Raw genomic sequence first — 11,468 nt, 5'->3', positions numbered from 1 at the left:
CGCAGGGCTCTCGACAATCAAGGAATCAGGAACTGGCAGCGGCTCTGCGGCTCGAGCTTTATAGCAGCACCTGCGAGCAGGTGGGGCCTCACTCAGCGGGCTGGGGACACTCCCAGGAGCTCGCTCGGTGTCGCTCAGGTCTGTGCTGGTCTTAGGGCCCTGCCCTCCCCAGGGCACCCCCAGCCCTGAGGCCCTGCCCCCAAAACCTCAGCCCCAGCCCTGCCTCACTCGCCCTCCCTAGATGAGTGTGGAAAGGTCAGAGAACAAACCCCTGCAGTGTCCCCAGCACAGGGGCTCAGCGAGGGCCAGGGGATGGCCCTGAACTGGGGCTGGGGAGAGGCCCCACTGGGTGGAGAATGGGGCAGAAGCCTGAGGTTGGAGGAATGGGGGGGTCTGATTCCCCCGTCCCACCCGGACTCAGCCCTAGCCTTGAACCACAGCTCCGGAGCTGGGCCAGAGGGGAACCAGGAACTGGGGGGAGGGGGAGGATGGGAGGGTCCCTGCAGCCTCTTGGCTCAGCCACCAAGATGCCTTGGGAGCTTGGTGCTGCTCAGCCGGCCGCCTGGTCCCTTCCCCAGCTCACACCCCGTGTGGGGTTAAAATCCAGGTACCAGCTATTGTCTGGCCCTGGGTTCCTCTCACCTGCCCCAGATTCACCCCTGTGGAATGCACACGGTGTAATCCCCAGGGCATGCCCAGGTGGGTGCCCACCTTGCCAAGTGCCAGCAGCCCTCGTGCTGCTGGGCATGAGGCCCCCCCAGGCTCCCACCTGCCATAGTTCTGGGGCTGGCATGACTGTGTCTCTCCCTCTGCTGGCACTAGGGCCTCTGCCCCCTCCCTGCTTCTGGCCATAAGCCGCCATCATGCCCCTTGCATCTGACTCGGTGACCCAGGCCCACGCCGAGGACGCCCTGGGGAAGGGGCGCCAGTGGCAGCAGAGAGTTCTGTGCTGAGCCCCCGATTCCCTGCCCCACCTGCACCGAGTCCATGTGTGGCTGGGCCTTGGGTGTCACTGGAGTTCCCAGCATTGGGCAGGGGGGATAAGGGGCCCAGTCTGCAGCCCAGGAACTGGGGAACAAGGCCCCCTGCCCAGCGCCCTTGCCGGACCACGGATCAGCCACGGCTGCACAGACTCCCAGCCCCCTGGGTGTCGTCAGGGGAGTCGGTGACATGGAGTTCGTGTTTGCTAACAGGGAGGGAGCGAGAGCAGGAACTACCCAACAGAAACAAGGAAAAAGGAAAAAAGCAGATTTCCCCAGGCACATCATGAGCAGGCCAGGGCTGTTGACGCCACGCCGGGGCGGGGCTGGGGGAGATGATGGGGGAGGGGGCTGTCTCCATACGGGAGCCCTGGGCCCACGGCCAGCCGCCAGAGCTGGGAGTGTGGCATGCGAATTCTGCCCGCCCATGTCCCACTGCCACCCCAGGGCACCCACCTGGCTGCACTGGGCATGGGATCCAAGAGGCAAGGCGAGCTGGGAATCAGCTACAGGAATCAGGAGGGGGCAGGCCCAGGGAGACTCCGGGAGCACAGGATCTGGCCGGGCCCCACAGAAGGCACCTGACGAGCCCAGCACTGGGCACGAGGTCTCTGTGCTGGCCTGGGGTAGGCTGGGGCCGGGTGCTGCACTCACAATGTGGGGAGAGTCCAGCAGGAGCAGGGCAAGGCTGGGCCTGTTCAGGACAAGGGGGCACCTCTGGGCAAAGACATGCGGGGCCGGGGGAGCCCAGCAAACGCTACGCTGCGGAATGACACCAGGCAGCTGGGTTTGAACAGCGACCAGGTGGGCTGAGCTGAGACCAGTGACCAGCAGAGATTTGCAAGGCCAGCGCTTCCCAAAGGGACGTGGCAGCCTAGCGCAACAGAACTGCTGCCAGGCTGAGCAGTGCTGGTGCCCCAGCGTGAAAATGGGATACGATGGAGGGGGAGAGCAGAGACCACGCGTCTGTGGAGGCCACCATCACACCATGCTGAGCCCACAGGGCAGGAGCGGCTCACAGAAGAAACGCAGCAGTGCCAGAAGGACGTCCCCCCTGCACAAACAGCAAAGAGCTGCAAAATCCAGGCCCGCCTGCACCTCGGGCAGCCAGAGCTCTGACAGAGACGAGGCAGAAGCAGGGTCTGCCTGGGTCTCATGCTGAATGTACAAAGGCAGGCGCTGAGCACAGCGTGACCCCCGGACATACAAGGTTAGCGAGTGCCCAGGGTTCACACTAAAAATTCGTTTCCTAGGCAGGTGCAGAATGAGCCCGCTGCGGAGCCGCACTAGCCAGGCCGATAAGAACAGATGCCACCCAGTGCGCTTGAAATAGCAGCACTGGAAGCCTCCTGTGTCCTTGGTCTGCAAACACAGACAGTCCAACAGGTGCAGAACTTACACAGCAAAGTGCCCAAAGCCCTTTAGCCCTGGAGAGAAAGGAAACTCGGCTGACTGGGCTGGCAGGAGGGCGCACTAATAAAAGCAAACAAGAGAAGAGATTATGCAAATTCAGATGATCCAAGGACGCTCCAAGTGAGCACTGCCCCTCAGGAGCCGCTGGCAGGCACCGGGTGCTGAGCCTGGGCACAAGCCAAGGGTGTGGCCAGCGGATCAGGGAAAAGCAACTTCCCTTGGGTGCTGCCCTCACCCCCGAGCTACAAGGCCCCAAGGAACCTGCCCAGATTGCTGAGCACCTGGCTGGTTTGGAGCAATTACGGACATCCCGGTCCCTAGCTGTGGGGTGAAAATGATCTCCCCCCTGCCCCACAGTAGGTGACTGAGATATGCTGGCAGGGGGAGGGGAAGGACCAGACCTCTCCAATGGGGCTGCATTTCCCAGGCCTGCAGCTGGAGGGGGCGAGCTCTTTTGTAACCAGCCCCCCCTTCTCGCTGCCTCATTCATGGCAACGGGGTGATGGGGGTCAGATAGGCGGGGGATGGACACAGGCTGCAAGGGGAGGGCCGAGGCTAGTGCCTCTCCCTATCTCTCCCCTGCCCTCTGCACCCTCTGCCCTGGCCATGTCTGTCTGCCCCATGCCTGCTACACCCGCTCCCTGGCCATGTCTATCTGCCCCATGCCTGCTACACCCCCTCCCTGGCCATGTCTGTCTGCCCCATGCCCACTACACCCCCTCCCTGGCCATGTCTGTCTGCCCCATGCCTGCTACACCCCCTCCCTGGCCATGTCTGTCTGCACCATGCCCACTACACCCCCCGTCCTGCCCATGTCTATCTGCCCCATGCCCACCCCTTCCCTGGCCATGTCTGTCTGCCCCATGCTCGCTACACCCCCGCTCCCTGGCCATGTCTGTCTGCCCCATGCTCGCTACACCCCCACTCCCTGGCCACGCCTATCTGCCCCATGCCTGCTACACCCCCCCCGCCATGTCTGCCTCCCCCATGCCCACCACACCGCCTCCACCCTGGCCACGTCTATCTGCCCCATGCCTGCTACACCCCCCCCGCCATGTCTGCTTCCCCCATGCCCACTACACCGCCTCCACCCTGGCCATGTCTATCTGCCCCATGCCCGCTACAGCCCCCCAGCCATGTCTATCTGCCCCATGCCAACTATACCTCCCCGGCCATGTCTGTCTGCCCCATGCCCACTACCCGCCCCCCACCCTGGCCATGTCTATCTGCCCCATGCCTGCTACAGCCCCCCAGCCATATCTATCTGCCCCATGCCCACTACACCTCCCCAGCCATGTCTGTCTGCCCCATGCCCACTACACGCTCCCCACCCCGGCCATGTCTATCTGCCCCATGCCCGCTACATGCCCCCCACCCTGGCCATGGCTATCTGCGCCATGCCCTCTGCACTCCCTGCCCTGCCCATGTCTATCTGCTCCATGCCCACTACACCCCCCCCCAACCCTAGCCATGTCTATCTGCCCCATGCCCAGTACACCCCCCTCCCTGGCCATGTCTATCTGCCCCATGCCCACTACACCTCCCCGGCCATGTCTGTCTGCCCCATGCCCACTACACGCCCCCCACCCCGGCCATGTCTATCTGCCCCATGCCCGCTACATGCCCCCCACCCTGGCCATGTCTATCTGCCCCATGCCCTCTGCACCCCCTGCCCTGCCCATGTCTATCTGCTCCATGCCCACTACACCCCCCCAACCCTAGCCATGTCTATCTGCCCCATGCCCACTACACCTCCCCGGCCATGTCTGTCTGCCCCATGCCCGCTACACCCCCCTATCATGGAGTCACCGGGCGATGCTCTGGAACTGCTCCCCACCAAGCCAGGCAGGACTTTGGGGAGCCTCCTCTCCCTTGGAGCAGACTTGTTCAGGGCAAGAAGCTCCCACGGCTTCACCTCCTGGGTCTGACCTTGGAGCATTCAGCATCCTCTGCCCCTCCGTGCGCTTCCCACAGCAAGCCCACCCCAGCGGGATCCTGGGGAAGCTACAGGGTCCTGCACCCCCACTTTGCAGTCAGACGTGACTCTCAGCCAGCCAGTAAAACAGAGGTTTATTCGATGACAGGAACAGGGTCTAAAACAGAGCTTGTAGGTACAGCCAACCGGACCCCTCGGCCGGGTCCATTCTGGGGGTCAGTGAGCCAGACCCCCACGTCTGTCCTCACTCCTGGTCCCCAGCCAACTCCAGACTAACAACCCCCTCCAGCCCCTCCTCTCTGCTCAGCTCCTTTCCCGGGACACGAGGTCACCTGATCTCTTTGTCTCCAACACCTTCAGCTGGCACCTTTGCAGAGGAGGGGCCCAGGCCATCAGTTGCTAGGAGACTGAGTGCCAGGAATTTAGGCCTTTGCTCTGCCAGATACTTAAGAACTGCCTAGGGGACACTGAGGCACCAACACAGTATTCAGAGAAAACATGAAGAACATTCCTAGTTCATCACACACCCCCACCCCGGCCATGTCTATCTGCCCCATGCCCTCTGCACTCCCCGCCCTGCCCATGTCTATCTGCCTCCTGCCCTGGCCTTGACCCCCCTCCAACAGTGTAACCATGGCGGGAGGGGGGTATCCAGTGAGCTCCTCCCCTCCTGCCCCCCCCATCCCTGTGGCACCTGTTCTGCAGCGACAGCAGCTCATTGGTCGAGCGACGCTGCCACCTACTGGGCATCTTTGTGTTCACAGCAGCTCACCTGGCCGCTGGGGTCACTGAAGTGCAGGTGAGCCTGAGCCTGAGCGAGTGACCCCAGGACTGGCCAGTTCGGGGCCTGGCCCCTCACTCAGCACCAGCCGCTTCATCGTGCCTGGATCTCTGGAAACGTGTGTTCAGTGCGCAGTGGCCGGCTAAGCAGAGAACATGGTGTTGGGCCCTGCCGGGGAAGGGGATAGACAGTGAGACAGTAAATACCATAATGGCATTATGTAAATCCCTGGTACCCCGCTCACCCTCACACACCTGAACACTGCCTGCAGGGCTGGTCGCCCCATCTCAGAAAGATGTGTTAGCACTGGGAAAGGGGCAGAGAAGGGCAACAAAAACCATCAGCACACCGAGTGCCATGACTAACTGTGACAAAGTGGGGGGTCTCTTGGTTTTTCTGTGTTTTCCAGTGGGTTGCACGCAGAGGGAGGGGGACTCAGTGTCCCCGGGTGTTGCTGGTTTAACAAGGTGAGGGGAGAGGGAGTTTGTTGTTACAGAGGTCGGGAGAGGGAACTTGGGACCCCGGCCGATGGCCTCGAGGATGGAGACAGGGCCGGCTTTAGGAAGTGCTGGGCCCAATTCGAACAGTTTTGACAGGGCCACGGCAGGGATGACTTAAAAAAAAAACAAAAAAACCCCACACGTTAAAAAAAAAACCACGTGGGGCTTGTACTCACCGGGCGGTGCTCTGAGTCTTTGGCGGCACTTCGGCGGGGGTCCTTCACTCACTCCAGGTCTTCGGTGGCACTGAAGGACCCGCCACCAAAGTGCTGCCAAAGACCCAGAATGAGCGAAGGACCCACCGCCGAAGGGTCACCGAAGACCCAAAGTGCCGCCAAGTGAGTAAAAATTAAAAAGGCGCCTCTAGCCAGGGAAGGGATTCTCACTGGGCGCAGGGCCCTCTTAGGCGCGGGGCCCAATTCAGGGGAATTGGTGGAATAGGCGTAAAGCCAGCCCTGGATGGAGACCCCAGCGACTGGTGACCTGGTGACCCGGAGACCCGGCTCAGGAGTCACAGCCAGTTCTGGCCAGTGGGAGGACAATGGGCTGTGAACAGAGGACCCTCGTGACCTGACCAGCCAGTTCCAGCCAGAGGGGCCAGAGGAGAGGAGACCCAGCCACCCTGTTTACAACCCTGTTTACCTGGAGAGAAGACAATGGACAGAGGCAGGGTTGGGGCCGGGGATATCGGAGGCCCAGCTGGGAAGCAGGGGGGCTGGGGCTGGAGAGGGGGAGCAGGCAGAGCCCCCCTGGATGCAGGGGGGACTGGGATGTGCTGTGCTGAGCGAGGCCAGGCTTGAGGCCCTGAGAGTTTCCTGTGCTGGATTCAGACGCTCAATAAACCTTCATGTGTTACAACGGCTGAGAGTCACTCCAGGCTAGAGAACAGGGCGGGGGCGCGTCAACCCCTTTGGGGGTGGAGGCCCGGGAGGCCCAGAGTGTGTGGACTCCCTGAGGGGCCCACAGCTAGAAACAGGTGTGCTAAGGCTGAGATGTGTGGCTCCAGGAGGTAGAGGGGCCTGACCCCGAGAGAGAGTGGCCCCCCGAGAAGGGCTGTCACACTGAAAGGGGCACCCCCCCACGGACCGCACAGGGCCACGAGCAGGCATGATCTGTGAGTCCGTGACACTAAGATCAGAGGGAGACAGGGTGGTGGGGTAATATCTAGTATTGGACCAACATCTGAACTACACAGAGCTCTTCCTACGCTCCATAGCTCGAAGGCTGGTACCTTCCACAGCCCAGACATAGGTCCAGTGAAAGCTATTACCTCACCCATCTCGTCTGCTGGGACCAGCACTGCTACAACACTGCAACTGACTAACGTGTCCCATGTAGTTCATTTTCTCTCTCTCCCTCCCCACAGGGCAGGGGTTCTGTGTTTAGGAACAGTCAGACTGGGTCAGACCTGAGGTCCGTCAGTGTCTCTCTTTGATGGGGCAACACCAGGTGCTGCACAGGACGGTGTAAATACCCAGCATTAGGCTGATGTGTGAGACTCCACCCCACTCCCTGAAAGTCTCAATCTTCTAGATACCCTTGGACCAGGCCAGGAGGCGCCTTGACGCAGGGACCTTGAACTCGGCTCTGGTCTCTGGGAGGCCAGAGGAGGGAGCAGAGGGCAGGGGTGATGCGCATGGTGTCCAGCGGTGCTGAGGAGATGCCTCGCAGGGAGCAAGGCAGGAACCAGGGCACAGGCACCCCTTAAAATGGTGTTTTGTGTGTGTAAATTTAATTTGCCTGCCATCAATTGTAAACCTCCAACTCTGCTCACTGGCCCAACCCCCAGCACCGCCCCCTGGCGGCTCCCCAGCAGCATCTGGGGGCCCAGCCCCCAACACCAGCCACTGGCAGCTCCCCAGCACCCACTGGTGGGGCCCAGCCCCCAGCACCACCCCCCGGCGGCTCCCCAGCGCCCACTGGGGGCCTAGCCCCCAGCACCGCCCCCTGGCGGCTCCCCAGCGCCCACTGGGGGCCCAGCCCCCAGCCCCACCCCCAGCGGCTCCCCAGGGCCCACTGGTGGGGCTAGCCCCTCTCTGCACACTAGCACACACCAATGGGCCCAGTCTCAGGTCTACATGCTGCAGTTTTTCTCCAGCTACCCTGCTGTTTTCTCACACTTCCTACCAATGGACCCTGCCTTGGGCCTGGAGCGACCCCACTCTCCTGGGGGCCAAAGGAGACTTCAGTCTCCCTGTTACTATAACAGAGAGACCTGCAGTAAGATGGGATGCACCTGGATTTCTCAAACCTTCAAGAACAGAAGCCGGCTCCCAGCCTGCCAGCCCAAGCTGCTTGGCTGGGTTTGGGCACCCTGAAATGTGCCCCCACTCTGCCAAGCACTGAGCCCTCCAAGATCAGCAGGTGCTGGGGCAGTGCCTGGCAGGATCCCCCCCCGCCCCATATGAGCACCAGTTCTGGGAACATGCTTTCACCCAGCCACATAAGCCATTCTTCACCCACTGGGCGTGGGGGAGGGGTGTGACGCCTCTGCCCCTGCCCTTGGAGTGGCTTCCCAAAAGCCCTTAAGCCATTGAGCCAGACTCCACCCTCACCTCGTCAGCACCAACACTTGCAAAACATGAGTGTGTTTGTGTTTCTTACCAGAAGGAACCGCCTGTGAGGGAGGGGCAGCTGGGAAGCATGTACTGACATTGAAATACACACAGGGCTGGCTCGGCTGTTGTGCAAAAACTACTATGTGATTGATTAGTTACAGACTGTCTCATAATTAGGCTTGGAAGGAATACATTTTTTTAAATGGGTAAATATTGGTAAACATCTATGTCATAATACACACACAAACCAATGACAACTCTTGCCTTCAGCAATCATTGGAATTTATAACTAGGTGTGACGAACTGGGAATGTTCTTAATGTTTTCTCTGAATACTGTGTTGGTGCCTCAGTGTCCCCTAGGCAGTTTTTAAGTATCTGGCAGAGCAAAGGCCTAAATGCCTGGCACTCTGTCTCCTAGCAACTGATGGCCTGGGCCCCTCCCCTGCAAAGGTGCCAACTGAAGGTGTTGGCGACAAGGGGTCAGGTGACCTCCTGGCCCAGGAAAGGAGCTGAGCAGAGAGGAGGGGCTGGAGGGGGTTGTTACTCTGGAGCTGGCTGGGGTTGAGGAGTGGAGTGCAGACGGGGGGGGTCTGGCTCACTGCCCCCCAGAATGGACCCGGCTGAGGGGTCTGGTTCGCTGTATCTACAAGCTCTGTTTTAGACCGTGTTCCTGTCATCGAATAAACCTCTGTTTTACTGGCTGGCTGAGAGTCACGTCTGACTGCAAAGTGGGGGTGCAGGACCCTGTGGCTTTCCCAGGACCCCACTGGATGGACTCACTTTGGAAAGCGCACGGAGGGGCAGAGGATGCTGAATGTTCCAAGGAGAGACCCAGGAGGTGAAGCCATGTGAGCTTCTTGCCCTGAACAAGTCTGCTCCAAGGGAGAGGAGGCTCCCCAAAGTCCTGACTGGCTTTGTGGGGATCAGTTCCAGAGCATCGCCTGAGGACTCCATGACACTAGGCAAATTACGAAAACTGCTGGTTGATTTTAGGATATTTACCTTGTATATTTTGACATGTGATGTTGATCATTTGTGTTTTAATAGGTATAAAGCTTTAACTTTTTGAATCGCAATGTCTGCTCTCATTAAACAATTATTGTCTGACTTCCCCACAACTGTCAAAATTTAAACTGGAAAAAAAAATTAACCCATAACTTTGAGCAAGTGTGAACATTTACATTGATTAAAAACTGGAAGGGGGGATGCTTAAAGATAAACATTGCTATTACACGTCAAAATTATTAGAAAAATAAAAATCAAATTCTGCCAACTTAATCATAATGCATACATACAAGGAGGCCAAATTAATTTGCATGGGCAGAGCTCATTCAGGCATTTCCTAATGCATGCCTTTGCAGCCTTACTGGTCTTGTAACATAGGTTTTTTTTAATGCAGTTTCCTAGGTTTCTTAAAAAGACAACTGAAAAAATAGAAATTCCATCCTGTGGCATCACACTGTCCCACACACGAGTTGCCATCAGGGCTGGAACTTTTCAATCGAGAGCACAGAGCTAAGGGAGGTAACTGGTAGCAGTAGTAGGTTATCATTCTCTATGAGGACACACTAGCAGAGGAGGATGAGATGCATAGTTTGCCAGTGGGTTTCACAGGTGTTTGCTGACAGGAAACCTTAGAGCTCGTCTACGCTAGAAGTGCTACAGTGGTGCAGCTGCAGGGTGTCTGGAGAAGACGCTCTATGCCAACAGAAGAGAGCTCTCTCATTGGCATAATAAATCCACCTCCAGGAGCGGCAGGAGCAGCTCTCCCACTGACGTAGCACATCCACACTGGCACTTAGGTTGGTGTAATTTATGTCATGCTGGAGGTGGATTATTCACAGTGCTGAGCACCATAAATTATACCAAAGTAATCTCTAGTGTAGACCAAGCCTGAGACTCAGGAATCCTGGGGTCCATGCCAGGTTCTGCAGGTGAATATTGTCTCCTGTTTCACAACAGGGCTCTATGTCTCCTCCAGGCTGCCTGAGGCTAGTGTGGGTGGGGGAAGGGCACAGAGCGCATGGGACAGACAATCTCTCTGCCCTCGGTTGTGCTATGCTGTGGCTCTGGGGTTTGGAAGGAGCAATTGCAGAGAAAGTCCTATTCTGACCTAGCAGCCCAGGGCTGGAGCATGCTCAGGCCAGTTGCCCTGTAGGAGCTGGGGCATGGGGGGTGGAGCAGACTCAGTGCAGGGGGAACGTTTGGAGAATGTAGCTACCAGCCTCTGATGAGCCTTGTGCATATTGTCCGAGGTTTATAATGGGCAGATTTGGGCCCACTTTCATGAGGATGGCAAAAGGCCCCTCCCCGACACAAAGACCAAATGACAAGACCCTGCACCAAAGCACGGGGGCACTAGAGCTTCTCACTGAAGCAATTGTAAGAAATTTGTAACATGGGTGATGTATTTTCCCATAACCTCATTCTCAGAAATAACTGAACTGTTTTTGCTGAAAATTTCCAGAAAAATTCAGCCTAAAGCAGATGCTAAGCTTGGGAAATTTCAGCCAAAGCAGCCTAAGTTTGGTAAAGTTACAAGCAATGGAAAATGGTCTTATCACAGAAAGCATTAGACAATGTTGACTACAGGTGGCGATGAGCCGGTCCATCCCATCAGTGCGGTTTGGCAGGAGGTGGGTGTCACCTGCTTCTCCAGTACAGGTGACACCCACCTGTGGACCCTGCCGCCTAGACACGGCAGCCCCTGGTCACTAGGAGATGGCACTGAATGCCTCCAGCAGGTCCTCAGCCCCATCTCCTGTGCATGGGGGGTGGTGGAGTGGGGGCATAACCAGCTGACTGTACCCCAGTCCCTTGCACCAGGGCATGGCAGGGAAGAGGCTATCCTCTCCACCCCACTCCCCGGACAAAGGCTGGAAGCCCCTTGGCTTTCTCTGTTGAAAACTGGCCTGGGCAGAACCCTGGGGAACAGCCCGCAGGGCATAGTCCAGACCCACTGCCAGGCCGGGCTATCCCCAGTGGGTCGGTTCAGTCCCAGGCCGGTGGGAGCGCATTGCCCTTTTAAGAGGGGACTCTCCATGCCTCAGTGAACTCAGGCGACTTGGCATTTCCATTGTTGCTGCGCTGGGCCGGAGCCGGGGCTGGGCGCTCCTCGCACTCAGGGCTGCAGAGTTTGGAGGGGGAGGAGGCAGGACCCAGTCCAGGCAGGTGGCCGGAGCCGGGATGAGGTGCAGAGAGCAGCCCGGGGCCGGCACAGGAGGGCTGGGTCCCCCTGCTCCTCTGTCTGGCTGGGGGTGCGAGGCAGGTAAGGGGGGGTCCTTTCCCTGGGGACCTGG

This window comes from Gopherus evgoodei, chromosome 24 (assembly GCF_007399415.2).
Source record: "Gopherus evgoodei ecotype Sinaloan lineage chromosome 24, rGopEvg1_v1.p, whole genome shotgun sequence".
In the NCBI taxonomy this organism is placed as follows: Eukaryota; Metazoa; Chordata; order Testudines; family Testudinidae; genus Gopherus; species Gopherus evgoodei.
This window is presented reverse-complemented; position numbering follows the sequence as displayed.